This window comes from Rhinopithecus bieti, unplaced genomic scaffold, assembly GCF_001698545.2.
Source record: "Rhinopithecus bieti isolate Rb0 unplaced genomic scaffold, ASM169854v2 scaffold_31127, whole genome shotgun sequence".
Lineage (NCBI taxonomy): Eukaryota > Metazoa > Chordata > Mammalia > Primates > Cercopithecidae > Rhinopithecus > Rhinopithecus bieti.
The window spans coordinates 2338414-2363222 of NW_016813970.1; the positions used below are offsets into that span (position 1 = coordinate 2338414).

Here is a 24809-nt window from a genome sequence, read left to right on the forward strand (position 1 = left end):
CATGGAACTTAGCATTTAGTGAGCAAAAACAAAGACTGTTTTTGCTTTTGCTTTTGAAATAGGATCTCACTATATAGCCCAGGCTTGTCTCCAACTCCTAGGCCCAAGTGATCCTCCCACCTCAGCTTCCCAAGTAGCTGAGATTATAGGCACATGACACCTCACCTGGCTAATTTTAAAATAACACAAATAAAAATATAATTATACCTTGATTAGTATATAGTGGGTACAAATTTTGCACTTTAAAATTGCAAAAAATATCATAGTCCTTTATTCCAGAAGTTTAACCCATTAAAGAGAATTGGTAAGTGGGACTTTATCAAAGTATAAAACTTCTGCTCTGTGAAAGTCCCTGTTAAGAGATTTAAAAAGAAAAACATGCCACAGACTGGGAGAATATTTTCTGTGAAACATATTTAATAAAGGACTTGTATTTAAAACATACAAGAAACTCTTAAAATTCAATCATAAGAAAACAGACATTTAAAAATAAGCAAGAGATCTAAACAGACACATCAATAAAGAAGATATAGAAATAGCAAATAAGCATATTAAAAGACTCAAGCATCATTCGTCATAAGGAAAATGCCCAAATTAAAACAAAAATGAGATACCACAACACACCTATTAGAATTAGCATACGACAATGTCATATGCTGGCCAAGCACAGAGCAACAGGAACTCTCCTGTTGCAATCACTTTGGAAGACAGTTTGGCAATTTCTTCTAAAGTTAAATATAATCTTACCATACAGTCCTGCAATTATGCTTCTAGGTATAGGTATTAACCCAAGTGAGTTGAAAACTGTCCACACAGAAATCTGTAAGCGAATGTGTATAGCAGTTTTATTAATGATCACCAAAAATGAAAAGTAGCCAAAATGTCTTTCATTAAGTGAATTGATCAATAAATTATACATTAATAAGATGGAATATGTATAGAATACTATTTAGCAATAAAAATAAACGAGCACTCAAGCCAATGTTAAAAGGCATGGATAACTCTTAAATATGTTTTTTCTAAATGAGAGAAGCCAGTTCAAAGTCAATACACTGTATGATTCTATTTATATGATATATGAACAAGGCAGAATTTGAGAGATGGTAAACAGATCAGTGGTTGCCAGGGATTCAGAACGGAGGCATGGAAAAGTGAATAGGTGAAGCATGGGACTTTTACAGCAGTGAAGCTATCGTGTATGATTCTGTGGTGGTGAATACATAACACAATGCATTTGTCAAAGATCATGGAACTTTGCATCACAAAGAATGAATCTTAATGTATGCAAACTTTTAAAATCATTTAGAAAGTCAGAGAGATCCCAGAATGGAATACAGAATATGAGAAAAGAATGTGTGTTACTAATGTATGTACCAACTCACTGAAGAGGGTGGGGGAAAAGGTGCTGACCTAAGTGATTTTGGAAATGAGAGGAGTCTTAAGACTAAAGGCAAAAGGAATTGCACATAAGCACTGTACTCTAGTTGATAAAGTTGCTTCTATTCTGCAACCAGTGCACATGTGTACTGGAATTAAATACTTACATTTATGGATGACAGATATGGAAGCCAGGTTTCTCACTGTTGAAGTGGAAAGTTATAGATAAGCAAGGGGAAAAGGTTAGAATGATCTAAGTGATAATGGATTAGAGCTGGAAACATAACTATGAACTCATAATTAGTGTAGTATATAAAAAGATACATATGGAAATATAAAAACATTCATAAATATATGTATATATACATGTGATTATATACACATATATTTTCTTGCTTTGTCGTCTCTGAAATGATGATACCCCAGTAGCAATGAACACACCTAAGACTCAGATCTTAGTTACTAACATGGAGTTGTGCTAATAATGATAAATATATCAATAATATATCAATAACATACCAATATATCAATATTGGGTTCATTAACTATGACAAATGTACCACACTAATGTAAAGTGTTAATAACTGGGGAACTGAGCATGAGGTATTTGGGAACTCTCCATACTATCTTCAAAACTTTTCTGTAAATCTTGAACATTTTAAAATAAAAAGGTTATTTTAAAAAATTAAACAAGGGAGCTCAAGCTCTCCAGCCTAGTGTCTCCTCTTTTAACTCAACAACATAAAAGTCCTTGAGCCAAAAAACCCACTAAAGCTTGACTATGTTTTTGACTGGGACAGGGGAAGAAATTTCTATAGAGATAAGAGCAAAGCAAATAATATTATTTCAATACATTTTCAGTCTTCAAAATTATAAAACAAAAAGTACAGCTTCTTTTGATCTTAAACAAATGAGTGCCTAACCTAGTAATTGGGATTGAGCAAAGGCTTCTCTGAGAAAGGAGAAATAGAGGCTTATCAGGTAAAGCAGACACTGAGGAAAGTGTTCCTGAGATGAGGGGATCACATATCCCTAGGCCAGGAGGTAGAATCAGGAAGAATCATGGTGAGTCAGAGGAACTTAAGAATGGCCAATGTGGCCTGACACGGTGGCTCAAGCCTGTAATCCCAGCACTTTGAGAGGCCGAGGCAGGTGGATCACGAGGTCAGGAGATCGAGACCATCCTGGCTAACACGGTGAAACCCCGTCTCTACTAAAAATACAAAAAATTGGCTGGGCAAGGTGGCGGGCGCCTGTAGTCCCAGCTACTCGGGAGGCTGAATTGGGAGAATGGCGTGAACCTGGGAGGCGGAGCTTGCACTCCGTGAGCCGAGATCGCGCCACTGCATCCCAGCCTGGGTGACAGAGAGAGACTCCGTCTCAAAAAAAAAAATTAAAAAAAAAAGAAAAGAAAAGAATGGCCAATGCGCTGTGGTTAAGATGCAGAGTGGGACAAGAGGGAAATTTTAAGATATTTTAAGTGGTATTCCATCATAAGTGGCCCAGTCAACCAAATTAAGAGCAATGGTCTTTATCAGAAAAGTAATAGGAATCTATCCATGGGTTTTGATGATCAGATTTAAGTTTTGAAGATACCACTCTGGCTGCACCACGTGGAAGAAATCGGAGGTGGGTTGGAGTACCCAGGATGAGCACTAGGAGCTCTGTTTGGTGTTTGTGATGACTGAATAAGGTAACCCAGATAAGACAGTAGTGATAAATACGGAGGGAGATGAAGGATTCAGTGACCATTTAGAGTTAAAATTGAAAAGCCCCTAAGATTAGGAGGAAGGCTAGGATGTTTACTCCTACCACTACTATTTGATATTGTGTTATATGTTCTAATCTGTATAATGAATCACAAAAAAAGGAAAAAAGGCATACAAATTGGAAAAGAAGAAGTAAACCTGTCTTTCTTCACAGACAGTGTGATCATGTATATAGAAAACACTATGGAATCCACAAAAAAAGTTGCAGGAAACAACGAGTGCATTTAACAATGTTGTAAGTACAAAATCGCCATGAAAAAACAATCAGATTTATATATTTTAGCAATGAACAATTGGAAATTATAATTTTTAAAATAAAATACCATTTGGTAGTATCAAAAAACATAAAATACTTCTGGATAAAATTGATGAAAGATTTGTACACTGAAAACTACAAAACATTGCTGAGAGTAAACAAAGATGATGCAAATAAATAGAGATATATTTATAGATCAAAGCACTTATTATTTTTTAAAAAATCAATTCTCTTCAAATTACACTTTAGATTCAATGAAATCCTAATAAAAATCCCAGTAGGCTTATCAGTGAAAATTGGCAAACTCATTCTACAATTCCTCCGGAAATATAAAAGATATAGAAGAGCCAAAACAAATTTGAAAAAGGAGAACATAGTTGAAAGAGTAATAGTATCTGACTTCAAGATTTATTATAGAGCTGTAGTAATCAAGACCATGTGGTTTTGGCATCAAGACAAAAAAAATCAATTGGTGAGAATTGAGTTCAGAAATAAACCCACACATATACAGACAATTGATTTTTGACAAAGGTGCAAAAGCAATTCAACAAAAGAAGGATAGTTTTGTCAGCAAATGAGCTAGGTACAATCCAATATCCATATAGGAAAAAAGTACACTTCAATCTCAACATATACAAAAAGTAACTCCAAATAGATCAATGACCTAAGTATAAATCTAGAACTATAAAACGTGTAGGAGAAAACATAAAAGAAAAATATTTGCATTCTTAGATTAGAAAAGATTTCTTAGACATGCCACAAAAGCACAATCTATTATAAAAAAAAAAACTATAAATTAGATCTGATCAAAATTGTAAACTTATGCTCTTTGAAAGACATTATAAAAGGCAAGCTACAGTCTGGAAAATATTTGTGTATTATATATATGTTAAAGGACTTCTATACAAAATATATAGAAAGTTCTCAAAGTGCAATAAGAAAACATATAATCCAGTTTTAAAAGCCAGTCAAAATTTGATTAGACACTTCATAAACAAAGATATGTGGATGGCAAATAATGTTATAAAGACACTTTCAACATTATTAGTCTTTAGGGAAGCACAAATAAAAAATAGGAGTACCACTACATACATATTTGAATGACTAAAACTTGAAAGTCTGACTATACCACTTGCTGGCAAGGATGTGGAGCAACTGGAACTCTGATGTACTACTGGTGGGAATATACAACTACTTAGGAAAAATAGTCTGGTAGTTTTTTTTTTGAAAAAAGTTAAATATACATCTACCACATATTCTAGTTTTTCCAGATATCCAGAAGAAGAAAAAATAATATATCTATACAAAGATTATATGTGAATGTTTATATTATTTTTTCCAATAGTATCCCAAAGTAGGAATCAACTGAATTGCCCAACAACTGGTGGATAGATAAACACATTTTTATGTATCTGTATGATGACATATGACTCAGCAATAAAGAGAAAGATAATCGATATACACAATTCAAGGATGAATCTAAAACTAATTACACTGAGTGAAGAAGATAGAACAAAGAAAAGTGTATACTTTGTGATTCCGTTTATATAAAATTCTAGAAAATGAAAATTAATCTTTGGTGAGAGAACCTGATCCATCAGTGGTTGATGTGATGGTGGGGGAAAAGTGGATGGGAGGGAGTAAAAAGGAGTATGAGGAATTTGGGGTAGTAGAAACATTCATTTTCTTGATTGTTGTGATGGTTATATAAACATACCAAATTCACACCTTAAATATGTATAGTTTATTGTATGTCAATTTTTAAAGTATGTGTTCCAAACATTTATTTGAAAGGACTTGGTGACTGACTGGATATGCTTGGTAAATAGAAGTAAACTATCAAGAATGATTCCCAGGGTTCTAGTGTAGACACCCATACAACAGTTCCGGTGTTTTGGCAGCTAGGATTCCTCGTGGGGGTGCTGTGCGTTGAGTCATTGCTGCAGCACTCTATAGACAGGTGCAAAGAGGGCTATTGAAATTGAATGTTTGTTGATTATGCTCCATTGTATGCCCAGGAAGGACTGTGGGAGGTGGAAAGGAAGCTTAAAACTTGCAACACAGTTTATATGTTCATTGAAAAAAGACACACAATAACATGATATTTAGGCAAGTCTCGGACAGTATCACCCTAAATAAGTAACATAAATAAGAAAGTGGGCTAGGAGTAGTGGCTCATGCCTTTAATCCCAGCACTTTGGGAGGCTGAAATGGGAGGATCATTTGAGCCAGGAGTTTGAGATCAGCCTGGACAACACAGCAAGATCTTCTCTCTACAAAATAAATGAATAAATAAATAAATAAAAATTAGCTGGGCATGGTGGCATGATCCTGTGGTTCCAGGTACTTGGGAAGCTGAAGTGGGAGGATTGCTTGAGCCCAGGAGGCCAAGGCTGCACTGAGCTGTGATCATACCACTGCTCTCTAGCCTGGGAAACAGAGAAAGACCCTATTTAAAAAAAAAAAAAAAAAAAAAAAAAAAAGGTGGATGCATAATGTAGGTTACGGTCATCAGGGGAGCTTCTTAGAAGAAAGTAGAATTTGTGGTGACTTTTAAAGAAGTTTAGATGCTGCTAAGAGAAAAAAATATACATATGTAGACATCAGAAAAAGGAAAAACGCATAAGTAAAAGTCCCAGGGTCAGAATATGCATGAAGAGTGTGTGTGTGTGTGTGTGTGGGCGTGTGTGTGTTGTGTTTTATATGCAAACCCATATGTGTTGCAGTTGACAGGGATAGGGAAAGGCAGTAAGGTAATAACAAAGATTATTATAGAGAAATGTGAAATAGAATGTGGGATAGGTAGGATGGAGGCAGATTATCAAGGGTCTTGAAAAGTGTAGACATGATCTGAAACACTGTAAGTCATTACTGAGTTTGACAAAGAAGCTGAATGATCAAAGGAGCATTTGATAAAAATTAGAACTGCATTTGTGTACAGCATAACCTGGAGAGGAGACAGGCAATTTTATAGCTCTATAAAAGTGCCTTTGAAAGTCAAAACATTTTTAAAAATCTCTATAGAGCTAAACTGAAGAATTCCCAACCGCATGTCATTTTCTTTGTTTCTTTTCAAAGGAATGTTAATGTGATAAGCAAAATAGTTTCACCATGTCTTCATACTTTCTCTTTCAAAGGAGTGTTAAATAACTGCTATGTTTTTTAATCTAAGGAGCTCAGGCACAAGGACTTGAACTTCTACCTAGAAATTTTATTGTGGGAAAATTTCCTGTGAAAATGTATACCACTTATTTTCACTTGATGTGTAAAAAATTCATTTCCAGTTTGATGATTTAAATCTTAATATGGAGAAATTGATGAGGGATCGTTTCCCCAAAATTCAAATAACTAAAGTTGAAAGCGCAAACCTTTAAGATTAGAAGAACTAGGGTTATTTTGTGAAGAGTAGAATAACTTAAAACTTTTATCCCCAATAGACATAGATTTATCTTAAGGTTTATCTTATCACATAGTTCTCTCTACCAAAAATAATGCCAGAACAAACACATTTGTTTTGAACTATGGTTTCAAGGAGAATTCAAAAAAGGATTTTCTTATGGTAAGTGATAACCTGGGACAGATTATTAAGAAATATTATTGCACTTTCTAAAAGAGTTTTGCTAAGACTGTGGAGGTCCAATTTGAGTTTAGGCGAGACTCAAACATGTTATATGCAGAGGAGGCAGAGGTCTAGGGAAATTTGGGTTATGAATTTGAATTTTATTTTATTTTATTTAATTTTCTTTTTCTTTTATATGAATAATTTTTATTTCTAATTGGCAAAGTGAACATTGTATATATGTATGGTGTATAACATGATGTTTTGATATATGTATACACAGTGGAATGATTAAATCAGATTAATACATCTGTCACTTCTGCACATATTTCTCATGTTTGGTGATGAGAACATTTAAATCTACTCTCTTAGCAACTTTCAAGTGTGCAATACAATATTATTAACTAAAATCACAATCTGTACTATAGATCACCAGATCTTATTCCTCCTGTCTATTTGAAACTTTGTAGTCGGTCAGGCGCGGTGGCTCAAGCCTGTAATCCCAGCACTTTGGGAGCCCAAGGCGGGCGGATCACAAGGTCAGGAGATTGAGACCACGGTGAAACCCCATCTCTACTAAAAATACGAAAAATTAGCCGGGCGAGGTGGCGGGCGCCTGTAGTCCCAGCTACTCGGGAGGCTGAGGCAGGAGAATGGCGTGAACCCGGGAGGCGGGGCTTGCAGTGAGCTGAGATCCGGCCACTGCACTCCAGCCTGGGGACAGAGCGAGACATCCATCTCAAAAAAAAAAAAAAAAAAAAAAAAGGAAACTTTGTAGTCTTTGACCATAACTCCCCATTCCCTGCTTCCCCGCTCCCACCCCCAGTCCCAGCCCTGACAACCACCATTCTACCTTCTGCTTCTATCAGTTAAACTTTTTAAAATTCCACGTGTAAGTGAGATCGTACAGTATTTGTCTTTCTGTACCTGGTTTTTTTCACTTAGCTTGTTGCAGATGACAGGATTTCCTCCTTTTTAAGGCAAAATGATATTCCATTATATTATGTATACCACATTTTCTTTATTCATTCATCAATTGATTCCCTATCTTAGCTATTGCAAGTAATGTTGCAATGAATATGGAAATGCAGGTATCTTTTTACCACACTGATTTCATTTCCTTTGGATACATATTCAGAAGTGAGATTGCTGGATCATATGGTAGTCTTATTTTTAATTTTTTGAGGAACCTCCATACTATTTTCCCCAAGGCTACACTAATGTACCTTTCCACCAACTGCCTACAAGGGTTCTCTTTTCTTCACATCTTTGCAAATGCTTATCTTAGAGAGGTGAGGTGATAGATATCTATTGTGATTTTAATTTGCACTTCCCCAGTGATTAGTGGCGTTGAGCACCTTTTCATATGCCTGTTGGCCTTTCATATGTTCTGTTTGGAGAAACGTCTGTTTGGAGAAAGTTCAGATCCTTTGCCACTTTTTAACTTTTTTTTTTTTTTGCTATTCAGATGTTTGCATTTCTTATATATTTTGGATGTTAGTTCCTTATTTGATGTATGTTTTACATATATTTTCTCCCATTGCATAGGTTTTCTCTTCACTCTGTTGATTGCTTCTTTTGCTGTGAAGCTTTTTTTTTTTGTTTGTTTGATGTAATTCCATTTATCTCTTTTTGCTTTTGTTGCCTGTGCTTTTGAGGTCATATCCCAAAAATCTTTGCCGAGACCAATGTCAATGTCTCTAGGTTTCCTTCTAATAGTTTTACAGTTTCCAATCTTACATTTAAGTCTTTAATCCATTTTATGTTGATTTTTGTATATGGGATGAAATAAGGGTCCAATTTCATTCTTCTGCATGTGGATATCAAGTTTTTCCAGCACCATTTTTTGAATAGACTGTCCTTTCCCAGTTGTGTGATCTTGACACTTTTGTTGAAGATCAGTACACTGTAAATGGGCGAATTTATTTCTGGGCTCTCTGTTCAATTTCATTGGTCCATATTTCTTTCTTTGTGCCAGGACCATGTTGTTTTGATTGTTATAGCTTTGCAGTACATTTTGAAATCAAATAGTGTAATGCTTCCAGCTTTGTTCTTTTTGTTCAAGATTGTTTTGGCTATTTGATGTCTTTTGTGTTTTCATATAAATTTTAGATTTTTTTCTATTTCTGTGAAAAATGTCTTTGGAATCTTGTTAGAAATTATGTAGAATCTGTAGATTACTTTGCATAGTATAGACATTTTACAATATGTTTTTTTATTTTACGTTTGAGAGACACTCAAATTCCAGGGCATGACTGGAAGTCAGATAAGGCAGGCATCAAAAAAAAAATATTCTGCAACATGAAGCCAGGTGTGATGAACTTCATTCAGGAGTAAGGACCCACAGTAAGAGGAAGACACAATTTTGAAAGTTTGAAATGTGTTCTGTCATTCAGATTTGTTTCCTATCTCAGTTCCCACTGAATGTATTTTTTTAAAGGTCAATATTTTGAAAAATACTGCTTAAGCTTTTAAGCACTGGTTTTCATGCTGCAATGCTTAGGAGCTCCTCTCTCAGAATGTAATCATGGAGGTCCTCCTTCACTGTATTAGTTTCCAGGGACTGCTATAAGAAAGCACCAACTGGGTGGCTTAAACAACAGAACTGTATTGTTCTGAACGTTTGGAGTCCAAAATTAAAGTATGAGAGAAGTTGATTTTTTCTGGGGGCTGTGAGGGAGAATGTCTTCCAGGTCTCTCTCTCTTAGCATCAGAAGCCTGAAGAGTTACTTCACTTGTTGACAGTGCTCTCCCTGTGTCTTCACACCACCTTCTCTTCCTTCTGTTTCTATGTCTATCTTATATGAATCTAGTCATATTAGATTAAGGCCCACCCCAATGACCTCATCTTAACTTGATCATCTATAAAGATCTTATTTCCAAATAAGGTGACAGTCACAGATCCTGGAGGGTAGGACTTTAACATCTTTTGGGGTGGATGCAATTCAACCCATAACACCCACCATAATCAACCTTATCACATACCATAACACAACTTTGGTATCAAGAGAGTTCCAGTGCTTCTGAGTTGAAGCACATCCGGGTATGGAGACAGTGTAAGGTAAGATGAGAAAAAATGAACTACTGGTAACAAATTCAAATGGTTAAAAACCTTGGTGGATTCAGCCAGGATGTCTGTGGACTATTAAAGTCAACCAGTTTGAAAAGTGTGCATTAAATTTTACCTAAAGTCTACTAGACCTAAAATACTACAAGTGTTACTTTGTTATTTTTCTTATAATGTTTCCATTTTCCTCAAAAGACTTAGATGTGGCTTTTGAAATCCCTTTTAAAATCTAATTTCAGAAAATTGGGCTTAATTTAGCATAGTATTTTGTTTATCTTGAAAATAAGGCAGTTGCTTTGAAAGAAAATATCATTAAAGCTTTCATTTTCTTTTCATCCCCAAAAGAGAAAGAAAATCACCATTTTAAAATCAAAATCCTGCTAATAGGAATATACTGTGATTAAACCTAATTTATAGGAAGCAACCAATAGCAAGGAAAATATTTGACTCCCTAGAAAGTTTTAGAAAACCTCATATACTTACATAAGGGAAAATTCCTAGAACTTAGCCCATTTCCCTTTTGCCAGAAAAAAAAAGGCACTAGGAATTGACATTGACCTTGTAAATAGAGAGTCAAAGTTCTGTAAAGCAACGTGTGCTTTATACACAGCTGCGAAGTACAGGAGCCAATAACAAAACCCAGATATTCTTCCACTCTGTGTTGCCTCACTACATAGACTAGTCACGTATTCAACAACCATACTCTCTTACAGAGTAAATCTCTGATGGCGGTAAGTTCTTTAGTCCTTCGTATTTATAAGAGTTAGGAATACTTTCAGCAGCAAATAGCAAAGTAAATTAATAATAACAAATAGATAGGGTTGTTTCTGTTTTCTTTCTTTTTTTTTTTTTTTTTTTTTGCTTTGTTTTTACAAAACCTGAACTCTGAACTCTGAATACAGAGTTCAGGATATAAGTAGTGACTTAATCCTGTCACTAGGAATTGGGTCTTCCTAGTCTTCCTCTCTACCATTCTCAGTAAGTTGACTTTTTGTCCCTGTTTTTACGATTTCATGGTTTCAAGGTAGCTGTCGTAGCACACCAAGCATCCTGTCTGTGTGTAGGCTGAAAGAAGGGATCACATGAGCCAATAAGCTATCGTTTTCGCCCTCGTCTGTTTTATTAGGGAACAAAGACTTTCTCATAAGCCTCTATTTTAATCCCATTTTGGTCAGATCTCAGTCATGTGATCACCCTCAGCTATAAACAAAAATGAAAAATTGAGTGTATGGCAAAGGAACATAAGATCATCATGATTTTCTTAGACTAGGACTAAAAACATTATAACACAAGCCAACTGTGGCTCTATAAACAAAGAAGAATGGGGAAATGGCTGTTGGGTAGACAGAGTCTGCCAGACCACACTGAGGGTATATTAGAAGGCTTTTTGAGAATCCTTAAATTGTAACCCCATCATTGAGGCTGAAGTAACAATAAAAAGATGATTAAAACAATTAGCTACAAGAACATATAAGAAGAAAACAGAGACTGTTCACCACCTTGGGAAGCTCAAGAAAAACTACTGGATAAAATGGTTTAAAATCAGAGCCCTCGAGACTCCGTCTCAAAAAAAAAAAAATCAGAGCCCTTTATTAGAACAAATATTGACTAAATTAATAATCCTTATAACATAAATTAAAAACCCATATAATAGTATCACTAATATGGACACAAATAAGTATTTGCTGATCCTTAATGGACATTTGCCATAACATATTAAGTGCTGAATGGAATCATTTCAGCAAGTGACCTTATGAATAATTTTACAGCATCTAGAACAGGACATCGGAAACTCTAATGTGCTTAAAAATCACCTGGCAATGTCAAAATGCAGATTCTGATTCAGTAAGTCTAGGGTGGGGCCTGAGACTGAATTTCTAACAATTTCCCAGGTAATATGAATGCTGCTGATGATACTTAACATAGTAAGGAGGTAGAAAACAGTTCATATCTTTTAAATTGTTTCAGCATAGCCAATATAAGTTTACTTTGGGTTGAGACTTCTGCAAATAACTATCCTTGCTTTTGGTGAGAAATATCAAGACTGATCAGTGAAATGTTATTAAAAAGCCTCTTGGATAATTGATTACTTCAAATGTCACCTTTACTTCTTTCACATAGCTTCAGTCTTAAGTTACCAGTCTTAAGTAATTTTCCTCTTAAAGTTATTGAAAGAAACTCCATTTCTACCATAAACCTAAGGACACAGAATTCTTTAAAGGGAAGCACTTTTGTTCTGTTGAGCCCTTTGATAGGTCTAGCTTTAATGTTTTAGTCAAAACCATTTAGATGTAAACCAGTTATTTAATGTTTCTGGGTCTATTGCCTTCCACACACCTTCAGATAAAATATGAAATTAGATGCAAGTTGTTCTTTACTTATCTAACTGCAGCTTCTTGAAAATGACCTTTTACTTACCTACTAGGCAGAGCTCGAGCTGGGGGAGAGGAGGTCACATGATGCAATAAGGGATCAAGGTTTGCCAGAAGGACATCAGAAGTTATGCCGAGTCCATGAGCTGATACAGCGACCTAACATTTACCTGCTTAAAGTGTGCAGGGATACAGAAGGCTTTCCCTTGAAAACAACAGATGTCTAAAATCAAAAGCTGCATCTTTCCTCATTTTTAGGTGCTAAAGTCCTTAACATGCAACATGTTTTGTTGAAGTTCTCTAAATGTTTAATGATGACTGGGAAGCAAATTTCATTTGGATACCTTCAGGGTTCTTCTATATTCTTCATGTATGGTATCTATATGAATGTGCACTGAGAGGAACAATCAGGTTTAATAATTGTGGATACTGAGTTGCCCACTGTCTAAGAGCCAGAATTAATAGCTCCACCTTCCATTTTGCTATTTATATCTCTATTTTTATATTTCTCTCTCTCCGCCCCCCACCCAAACTTCTCCAGCAAACCTTTAAAAAATTTTATGTTAATGGTCATTTCCTCAGAATAGAATCCACTCTAACTGGTTTAGGCAAAAGGGATTAATTTTTTTTTCACAGAGCATTAAAAGGTTTACAAATCACTTGAGACATAAACAGTCTCTAGGTTGAGCATCCAGGAAAAATGTCCAAAGCCACACCACACAACTGGGCACCCCTGAGAGCAGCTGACTCTGCCATGATAGGAAGTACCATAGTGGCTGCTGGCCACATACCCAGCAACTACTGCCATCACAGCTCCTGCTTCTCTCCCCCACTTCCTTCAGTTCTAAATTCAGTTATCATGAATACATCTCTTCGGTAGAACCTGAATCATATCCAGAACTCTAACTTCATTAAAGTCTGAAAAGTGCTAGTTTTAGCTTTCTAGGCTTAGCTGTTTAAGAAGCAAGTTCAGATGATCATTGAATAGGTAAAACTATGGGATCAGTCATAATAAGCACAACAAAATGGGCACACATTTCAAATTCACCCAAATCAGCCTATGAAATCCTAGCTTTTGGCCATTCCTAGAATGTCACTCCAATACTACATACACTAAGTTACACATTTGTTGAGGCCTCAATCGCTCTAGACATGCTAAGTTTTTCACCATCCGTTTTCCTCACTCTTCCAGACCTATCTTGTACATTTCCTCAGATCCTCCTGGGCTTCATCTGCCCTCAACCCCGGACTGTTGCTTGCCCACAGTCCTGATCAGAGGAGCTCAGCAATAGTTGATTGACTCATGCCATTTCAATGGCCATGAAACTCAGAAGACTCAGCATCCTCACCCTGGTTTTTGCAGCCTTCCCTGCAAATCCTGGGGAGAAAAAAACAGGATTTGACATGGCCTCCATACCTCGCAACACAGCAGAAACCGCAGCAGCTCCAGTAACTAAGTCAGAGTTAGTTACTAACCAAGCAGCCGTCTGGAGGGAAGATGTGCAAGTTAACACTTTGTTAGGTCAAGTAGGCACATGAAGCAGGAGATGGAAAGAAGCCAGTAGGTAGATTGTTCACCCTTCTTCCCACCAAAGAATTTTTCTAAGATGCTGTGAATTCATGAATCTCTCTGGAGATGTTCAGTGTAACTGAGTAACCATTTAAATTTCCTATAACCAGAGCTCAATAACAAGACCTTTTGTTTCCTGTCCTTCCTTTTTTGTCACACTTGCTTCTTTGGACTTATACTCCACAATAAAGCTTGTGCTCGTAAAATGAACCTCACACTCTTTTCTTAGGAATCCAAGCTAAGCTACCACCTTTGCAAAGACCACTCCCTCAATGTGGAGTGACAGTTCCTCTTTATCAGCCCACATCCAACTTCTCTTCAAAAATCTGTCTCAGGATATTCCCTTGCACAGGAGCCCACACTTCACTATTTCATTACTTCTTATCTTACCTCCTTCACCCTATGTTTTTCTGAATATTTTTGTGATCATATTAACTTGTGCTTTTCTTCACATAGTTAGCACATATTATGCATGATTTTCCCCCATCCTTGAGCTGTTCACAGCATAGGCTATTTTTTTTGCCATCTATTTTCTCAGATGCACTTATGCAAAGGCTCTGCAAGAAGAGAGTGCCCAATGTAGATACAGTTATGGAGACAAGGTATCCACCCACCCTCCAGCTTCTGCCTGACTTCAGTCAGCATTTTTTCCAAGCATGCTTTGCCTTCCTGATGCAGCTGCAGGCTTTCCAAGACCAGTCTGTTATACCTCCCTCCCCAGGGTCCTGTCCCACAATCAGAAATATTCTCCTCATCCTTGTGCATAGCTCTCTTTCCACTGCTCCAGCCTAAGGAAATAAGAAAGAAAGAAAGAAAGAAAAAGACTTGTTCTGGGTCCTGTTCTTGACTGCCTGGCTGATAAGTGATTTATGCCCAGTTATTAATGACTAAAAGGGTAATTCCTAAGACAATATTCATATATTTAAGGAGATCCTAAGAACAGGTGCCTTAAACCAAAGTGAGTTACTCTAAAAAGTGTAGTTGAACAGAGTAAAATCTTCTGAGCAAGATAATTTTAATTAGCAATTGCACCATCAATTTTCAACATTCTAGAACTCTAGTAGATCATACTACATACTCTTACGTACCCAAACACCAATATTTTGTTAGTGTGATATCATTATTTTAATACTTTTTAAACCTGAGACATGAATTATTTCTGCTTTGAGAAGTACCAGAGAGTTAAACCCAGCATTAAAAGAGAGGCCTTATGAGCTAGAAAGCGAAGACAACTGGGACAGTAACCCAAATTTTCCCACATTAAATTCACCCTAGTTCTACCTCCTGAAACAAGATTTAAAAAAGAAAAAGTTTTCCCTGAATATTTAATTAAATAGGCCCTCCCTAAAAGAGAATTATAAGGAAAAAGGAGTCCGTCTTACTCTCAATATAAGGCTGCCTCCAATGGTATCAGATTGATAGCTAAAACAGTCAGCGTTTAGTGGTAGAAGCTCTCGCCTGTCTGATGGATTTGTTTTGTTTTAAGGAAGGCAAAAGCTAAGAACCAGCCATCCAATAAGCTGACTTCTGGGCCTTAATAACAAAAACTACAGCTGTCAATAAAATATTGTAGTCTTTAATAGAAATAAAATTTCTAAAAGATCATCTTTGTACTATCACGAAGAGATGGAATTATTTGTAAATAAAAGTTCCAGAGGAAGACATTTGGACTTAGTTGCTTTTGTCTCTTCACTGTTTTCTGTCTATTGTAAATTATGGACATTGTTTCTAGTGGCTAGAAGATTTTGCCCCAAAATGAGGCTCATCATCAAAGATAACACCATTGATACACATTGTTCTTAAGACCATATTTGCCAGAAAATCCAATTTAATTCGTTTTCAATTTTCAGGATTCATTTTCTTCATTTTATACAATGTTTACTTTATTTTATGTACTTTTTTATTGCTTTTTATCCAGATAATTCAAATTATAATGATAATAGATGGTTAATGTTTACATTTTGAAATGTAAGTTATAGTCAATATATGTAATATTTAGTTTAAATGATTTTTTAAACTTTTCTGAATTCTGAACAGTTTTTAAACAATGGGTGTTAATATGAGTATTTATATACATCATGAGATACATATGAAAATACCAATATTGTGATTTTGCTTCAATAGTGTCATCATGACTTTCTATGGATCACCTCAATACTGCTGCATAAATGATCACCACCCTTGGTCAAATGTGTAAATGAATGTTGAATTCACTACTTCTGGTGTTCTTTGACTTTCCCAATGCCTTCCTTCTGCACAACAGTACCTTATTCTTCTTAGGGGTGTCTTCTGACTCTGTAATCTTGGAAACAGGACAAGCTTCAGCTATGTGCCTAGCACTGTGTGACATGTTTTCTATAATCATCTATTTACTCTTCACAATAACTCAGTGTGGTCCTTGTCAAAATTCCTATTTTACAGGAGAGGAAATGGATGCTGCATGGGGTTGGAAAACGCATAAAATATCACATTACTGGGAGCCACTCTGGGTCCCCTGGCTCCAAAGCCAGTGTCCTGTGTCTTCTACTTCACCACATCTAGTCTCCTCTTTGTGTTATTAGCATGTAGAAATGACTTTGTATGCAAACCAGCACAAGAAACTTTGATTTTAATAACAAAGTATTTTTCCAGTAATAAAATAATATTTTATCTTAACCAAATTGGAAACGAGATTAGATAGTTAGATGACCTTTGTAATCTCCTCAATCCCTGGCGGGTAAAGTGCAACTGTCCATAAAAGGTCAAAAAAGGCAAATGCCCAGTGCAGCAAAAGGCATATAGTCAAATAACACAGAAAACCTTCCTTCGTGGGGAAATGAAGACTTGAAGGCATAATAAGTGTACTATGCTTTATCTAAAGCAAAAAATACAAATTGAATATCTTATTCGCTCTTTGAAACATATGTAGACATTTTCTGAACATTTATTCTCTCTAGGTGACCAGAATAATATCTACCATTTGTAGAGCACTACCTACTTGTCTAAGCACTTTACATTTGTCAGCAACTTATTGAACACTGTGAACTCAGCAGGGTTCAAACCTGAGAAGCTTTTATTTTTCTCCTACTGTGGTTGTAACATGCTCTGTCGAATCTCCCATTCCCAAGACTTCATGGCTTCTCCTGCAAATGCCAATTTTCTGAACTTTTTAGTTTGGAAAATATGCAATCCAGTGCCATCCACTTCAGTTTCTTGTCCAATTCAAACGTCCATCTCCTCCCCAGGATACAGTGGCAGGGAGAGGAGGCTACTCTTAACTCTTTCCCCTCCCTCTTGCATTTTCTGAGCCCTTTTCTATGTTGAGGAAGAAGAGAGAATTCTCAAAAGGCAACAGAAATGTTTTGCTTACCAGTTGCTGTTGTGACCTCTGTCCTCCATGTAGCAGGCAGTCTCTTCATTGCACAACCTCCTTTCATAGGAAATCAGCCCCTGTAGACCTCTTCCAGTCTCTCTTAGTTTCCTACATAACTCACCTTACAAGCTTTTGCTGCTGGGGGTCTCTTCTCTTAGTAGGTCACAGTCTAGGATGGACTTGCATCACAATAGTTCAAGCCTGGTACCTCTGTCCTATCTACTTGACCTATGGAAGACTCATGCATCTCTTTTCTACCAGACAATGGGAGTGTGCCTCATTGCCCTATTGCTCATTTTCTCTGTCCTGAGTTCTGTCCCTATATTTTTTTCCTACTGCTGGAGTAAGCAAAAGGAATAGTACAGATCCATGATATGAGTAGGTATCCAACTGAAAAACGAGATTTCAGGCTCAACTTACTGCAGGCACCCCCCAGTCATTAAAAATATTTTCCTTGGAATACCCCATTGGATTACGCATAAGGAGCACTGAGAAAGAGTAAAATGAAAAGACACAGAACCCTTTCTGAGGCTGAATATTTACAATTCAATAGTCCCCTCAAGATTAGTGAGTACAGTGGTAAGCAGAGTAGCAGAATGAATTTGCCTCTTAATGATCGGTGTTTACCAATCATCTATTTGTCCCCTAATTTTCACCTATTTGTCTCTAACTTTGGAGCCAAGTAGACAACTACGAGACAACAAAAAAATTCACTTAGTATCCTATTACACACAACTCTGAAAGATGGGCATGGTTATGCCTTAGGGAGGTAGATGGCAAATAATAATTACTGTTACTTTTTGAGAGCAGGAGAATTTCCATCACCTCACAGAGTGCTTGGCCTATATAGGGCTCAATAAATATTTACTAAATGACTACATAAAGTGAATGAATAGCTCACGGTCATGCTTAGGAAATGGTGAACTGGAGTAAAGCCACTTTTCTTTATTACCATCAATATCCCTCTAAGCAAAATGTCATCCTAACACTAATGCTGATTAAAGTCATAGTGCAGCGTCATATAAGAGTTCCTTCAGTCTAACTCAGTCATAACATTCAGTGAAATACCTCATTTCTCTCCCCATATTGGAATCCAGTCCTGGGTTGGTTCCACACACATGTGAAACCAATTAGCAGGTCCTAAGCCCAGAATGAACTTATTGTGCCTGGGTTTGACGTTCTATATTTTGTAGTTGCATATGTTTGGTGAAATCTCTCCACGGCAAAATCTCTAACATTTACAAGCATCATTTCCCCCCGAGCCTTTCTATTTTCAGTTGCTTAATAAACAATAAGGATCTGTGTGCCATTTATCATCTGTTAATTGCCATAGGTTCTCAAATTCAGTCATATAAAGGATGGTTGGTTATTTTAGGGACTTCAAACAAAAATTGTTGGATGGATGGATGGATGGATGGAGGGATGGAGGGATGGAGGGATGGATGGAATGGACTAAATACCTACATTTCAGGGAATTGATACCTTATGAATGCATGTTGATTAATGGCAATTTCATATGCCAAAAAAGCATTTGAGTCTCAGAAACTTGGAGAACGATTCAAACAGCTTTCAAACAAAAAATCTGTACCCTATATAAATACAAAGGATATGTGAATAACTCACTTAAAGTGTTTTATTTAAAAACTGGTCAGGCACAGTGGTTCATACTTGTAATCCCAGCATTTAGGGAGGCCAACCCAGGTGGATCACCTGAGGTCAGGAGTTCGAGACCAGCCTGGCCACTATGGTGAAACCCTGTCTCTACTAAAAATTCAAAAATTAGCCTGGCATGGTGGCATGCGCCTGTAGTCTCAGCTACTCGGGTGGCTGATGCAGGAGGATTGCTTGGACCTGGTAGATGGAGGTTGCAGTGAGCCAAGATCATGCCATTGCACTCCAGCCTGGGTGACAAAAGCGAGACTTTTATTTAAAAACGGATGGTTGATTCTTCCCAGTATTATTATAGAGGAAAAAACATGGTAAATATTTAATTTTAGAGCTGGGCCAAGTTGAAGACACCAAGGATTTAAGAAAACTTTGGCGAAGGGGTTGGAGAGACATCTTGTACATCAAAGAGAAGAGTCAAGTTTTTTCTCAACATTGCCTGCACTGGCTGAATTTCAAGTAACCTTTGCCATCCTTGCTGAAGCTAAAGCAGAGAGCTAACGAGGAACAGAAGAACTCAGACTCTTCCTGGGCAAATGAACAAATTTGTTGATTATTTTCCTCGGGTTCCACCTAAAAGATCCATGGCCTGAGTCTCTGAGATGCAAAACAAATACAAGCAGAAGGAAAATATTTGCATTTGGGTTTGGACAACAAGATTACAGGTGCCCAAACAGGTATAGCGACCTCCAGCAATAATTTTTCAACTGATCAAGAGATTGAGCAGTGCAGGGAAACAGTTTCAGGCTTGCTTTAGGCAAGCTAGAGGAGCACAAAGGGGCAGTAACAACTCAGCACCACACAGTGTTCCCTTCCGAGGCAGGAGAGAGGCCTTGCTTGTCTATTCTTGGCACTGACCAGACTCTCTTATAAGTTTCTGGCAACCTCCCAGAGAGAACGGTGTGTTCCCTGCTGAGTGTATAAAGGGCTTGGAAAACATGTTTATGTGTGCAACCCTGTGGGCAGGGCCTGGCTTAGTCGCTCTGTGTCACATACTTCCTCTCTGGAGTGTCAGGAGGCAGGCTTTGGCTTTTAGACCTGCTGTGCGAGCCCTCAGAAGCTAAGATAGTCCCCAGGTCCAGGCTGGGTACGTTGCTGTGTTTCCATCATCATGGAAGAGATAAGTTTTTAGGGAACCTGTATGTTCCTGTAAACCATGGTTCTTCAAGTATTCTGTTGCAAGGAGTAAATATAGGTTGGATTTCAGCTAAACACCTATTCCATATGGTCACAAAGCCTTCCTTTGGAAACTTGCACCTGTTTTCCCCAGTGAGATTTGGCCAGGCATGATTACTCACCCTGTAGGAGCTAAGATAACACAGATTAACACCAGGGCTCCTTGCTGCCATCTTGGAGCTAGTGACTCACTCCCTGCTCCTCAAACTCCCTTTTCAGAAGAGTGAAATTTGAGCAGAAGGAAGGATTAATCAGCTTGGCCTGAGAAGCCCCGAAGAGAGCGCATAGGGTTTCTAGTAAACAGAAAAGGGGTCTTTAGAGAAACTGTGAGCTCCTAGAACCTCTAGACAGGCAACCTAGGTCCATCTGTCTTAGATACGAATAACAAACAGCAACCAAAATATTGTACAATTTCTTAAAAACAGACTGTAAGATTTAATCATTACTGACCTGTTCTTGTGAACAAGGTTAAGTCCATTTTAAAAATGTAGTCTCCCATGGAACTTTCTGGCATTGAATCTAGTGAAATTCCTCCATCTTCCAATATTTCAGGCACTTTAACCACTTTCTTAATACGGTCTTGCACTGTAGTTACCAAGTGCACTCTCTTTCTATATCCCCATCCTCCTATAACTCTCTCCTAAGTGTCAGGGATTTATCGGACATCCCCATCCTGCTATCCCATGAGCCCCTCAAAATCAACATGTCCAAAATTAATTTTGTCATAAGAAACAGGATAGTATAATGGTTTAAAAACAAAGCAAAACACACAGGCATTGGTATGGAAATGATTGAGTTTGAATCCTGCCTCCACCTCTAATTACCTGTGAGATACTAGGCAATTGCATAACCTGTCTATACTACAGTTTAATCGTCTATAAAATAAAAATAATAGTATTTTCCTCATGATAGGGTTATAGTGAGAATTAAATAAATTAAACATGTAAAGGAATTAGCATCATTTTGTTTTCCATGTCAGGTTTGCTACAAGTAAGAGTTAAAAAATGAATGAAGCAACACAGTTAATGCTTAATCTAATACTTAGTCAAGCTACTGGTAACAAAAAACTCAAAACATGAAATACAGATTTGAGAAGTCCAGATTTCAGCAGCAATTTTGATAATTAGTAACTAGACCTTGATTGAGTAACACAAATTTTCCAATCCTCACCTCCTCATAGTCAAAATAGGGATGGCACTAATAGCTACCAACTGTGGGGTGTTGACTATGTGTTAGGCACCATTGCTGAGTACTTTATAAGCATTAAAAATAATAACACAAAAGTTTAATAACCATTTTGGAATCATCACTGATAGACGATATAACATTCATTCATTCATAAAACAGTATACACTGAGTGACTATTAAATGCTAGTAGTTGAGATACAAAGGGAACAAATGACAAACTCTTCCAACATACAGTTCACGAAAGAAGATACACAAATAGCAAATAAGCAAGTGAAAAGCTGTTTAACATCATTAGCCCTCAGAGAAATGCAAATGAAAAGTACAGAGACTTATCACTATTCACCTATCAGAATGGCTAAAACTAAAAAGACTTACATCACCAACTATTAACAAGAATGACAGCAATCGAAACTCTCATATTGCTGGTAGAAGTGAAAACATGTACATCACTTTGGAAAATAGTTTGGTACTTTCTTGTAATAGTAAAGTGGCTGACCTTGGATTTCACTTCTAGACATTTGCCCAAGGGAAATGGAAACATGCCCACAAAAAAGATTTGAGCAAGAATGTTTACAGAATATTTGTCCATTGTATTAGTCAAGGCTCTCCAAAGGAACAGAACCAGTAGGTTATATATACATAGAAAGAGAGAGAAAAAATATGTTAAGAAATTGGTTCAGATGATTATAGGGACTAATAAGTTTGAAATCTGCAGGGAAAGCCAGCAGGCTGGAGACTCAGGGAAGAGTTAATGTTTCAGTCATGAATCTGAAGACAATATGGAGGCAGAATTCCCACTTTCTCAGGGGACCTCAGTCTTTTTCTTGTAAGGCATTCAACTGATAGGATGAGAACAAGCCCCATATTATGGAGAGTGATCTGCTTTACTCAAAACCTATTAACTTAAATGTTTATTACTTCTAAAAAATATTTCCACAACAACATCTAAACTGATGTTTGACCAAATATCTGGATACACATAGCCTAGCCAAGTTAACACACAAAACTAACCCTCACATCTACTATTGCCCTAAGCTGGAAATAACCCAAATCTTCATTGCTAGGAGAAGGGATAAATATTTATTTTGGTGTATTCACAGGATAGAACACGATTAAGCAATAAAGAAGTATAAACTATGAATATATGCAAAATATGGATGAATCTCCAAAATATTATGTCAAGAGAATGACCCCAAACACATAAGAATATATGCTGTATAATTCTGTTTTTGTGAAGTTCAAAACCAAGTAAACCTAACCCATGGTGATAGAAACAGTACAGTGGTTGCCTGTGGGAGATAGGAATTTACTAGAAAGAGACAAAAGAAAACATGAAGATATTCTGGGGCAATAAATGTATTGTTTACCTTGATTAGAGTGTTGATTACAAGGGTATATACACTTGTAAACATTCACATGATTATCCATTTTAAAGTTGTGTATTTCACTATTGGTAAATTTTACCTTAGCCTTTTAAAAAACTGAAGAGATTATAGTTCCTTCTTTTAAGGAGGTTACAGCCTGGTGGTAGAGACTGGCAGACAGGCATTTACAACACAGTATAAGTGAGGTACTTAACCTAATTAGCTTATTAAAGCTTTTAAAAGGGGACGTGGAAATTGGAGTGGTATTTTTGAAAGCATCCCAGGTATCTTAATGTGCAGACTCATGAGTTTCCCAATGAAGACCAAGACTTTGCCATTATTCACCTTTGAATCCACAGCAGATACAGAGTCCAGCTCAATAAATATTTGTTGAACAAATGACAAAATTCTATGCTTCTCCTGACCAAAGAAAACCAAAAGTGAAATCCTGTGCCGGCAACCCTGCCTTCTAATTCCATTCAGCTTTTTATTTACATAATTCGAGATCAAGAACCTGTGAGAGGATTGAGAATGAAATCCAAGGATGACAAATGTATTTCACCTTGCCTATCAACTCTAAGCAATTGGAAGCAACAGTCCTTACACTGTACTAAGAAGAACTCTGCGGCTGAGTCTGGGCTCAAAAGGAGAGAATATTTTGGTTGGTTATTATTGTCTGCCATAGGTGTAAAAAAAAAACACCCCACTTTTGCCATCCCTGAAGTGCTCAAATTCAAGCACCACATATATCTAAATAAGATACAGACACAGCATATGTTGAGTGAGTCAACCTTGCTCCAGTGCAGAAAAAACAATATTTAAGAATTATTGGAGACCAAATCAAATATCCACACATTGAAAGAGGGCCCGTAGTAATTTATTTAGATGTGTCCCATGTCTCCAAACGGGCAGATTTCCTTCAGTGGGTTGCAACTGGAATATCATTGAATAACTATTCATACGCTCACATATTTTTGTTAGACGTGTGTGTCTAACCATTTCTGAAATGTGCAGGGTCTACAAGTCAGTCACTTACAGAAATCTAGAACTCAAGCAGGGTGGGACTATAACAATAATTACAATTTATTAAAAGTTAACCAGCTGCCTGACATTGTACTAAACAATTATTGCTCCTAGTTACAAAGGTGCTAACTGGGCCTCAGAAAATATTAAGCGGCAGGGAGGAATTCCACCTCTGGCGTGTCTGATTCTATGCATTAGTCTGTATGGTTACCTATTCAGCCATATTATCTCAATAATTAATTCTTTTATGATTTTCCAGAAGGGAGCAACTCTGTGACCATACTGGTGGATATGTCTGACTATGTGCAAAAGTGCATTGGACACCTGTAACCCAGATAGCATGATTAGGCTTCTCTGGCATTGCCTGGGATGGGCAGAAACATGCATGTCTCATTTTGGAGGCTTTTCTCCTGTCTCTTTGGTAATTTTTGATCCTAGCTTGGTCCTGATCTCTCACCTGTAATCTATTGCTAGAAAGACAACAAACGCTATTCTTATCAGTTGTTGAAAGTACCCAAGAATATATCAACATGTACTCTACATAAGTACATGCTCACACTGAGATCCTAACCACAAAGAGGCAAAACAAAAACAAAAACAAAACCACACCCGGGAATGAGGACAAGAAACAATAAGGGAAGGGAGAAAAGGAGGGAATGTGAAAGAGAGAGAAAGACAAACAGGGAGGAAGAAAGAAAGAAGGGAAATTGAATGAATGGAATTACTAATGAAATTGTCAATTTCAGTGCTACACAGAGAGAAACTAACTGCAATGTTGTTTTTTCCTTCCGGATTATGTAACCACAGGACAGAAACCTGTGGTTCTAAAATCATTTCCTGATACCCAGGTCTCCTTCCAATGAAGGGAAGAGCAAAATTCTTTGAAACTGTAAGCAGGAGATTAAAGAAAAGTGCCATAGAATGCCTATTTACCTTTCTTGATCTTTTGGGTTTAATTTTCTTCAAGACGGCCTTTAGAAATGAAAGCTGTCTGTAATTCCATGGCTGTGATTCACGACAGGGAGAAAATTCTCCTACAGTGCCTCCTTCAGGCCAAACTGCCAGGAGCAA

At 37.0% G+C, this 24809-nt stretch overlaps 1 long non-coding RNA gene across 1 annotated transcript; it reads right to left on the reverse strand.

The window, feature by feature from the left end:
• Positions 1–658: 658 nt before the first annotated feature.
• On the reverse strand, positions 659–24736 carry LOC108513527 (uncharacterized). Its single transcript, XR_001880926.1, has 3 exons — positions 24672–24736; positions 1545–1580; positions 659–820 (listed from the first exon to the last, which is right to left on the reverse strand). It is a non-coding gene; the product is annotated as an uncharacterized LOC108513527 (long non-coding RNA).
• Positions 24737–24809: the final 73 nt, after the last annotated feature.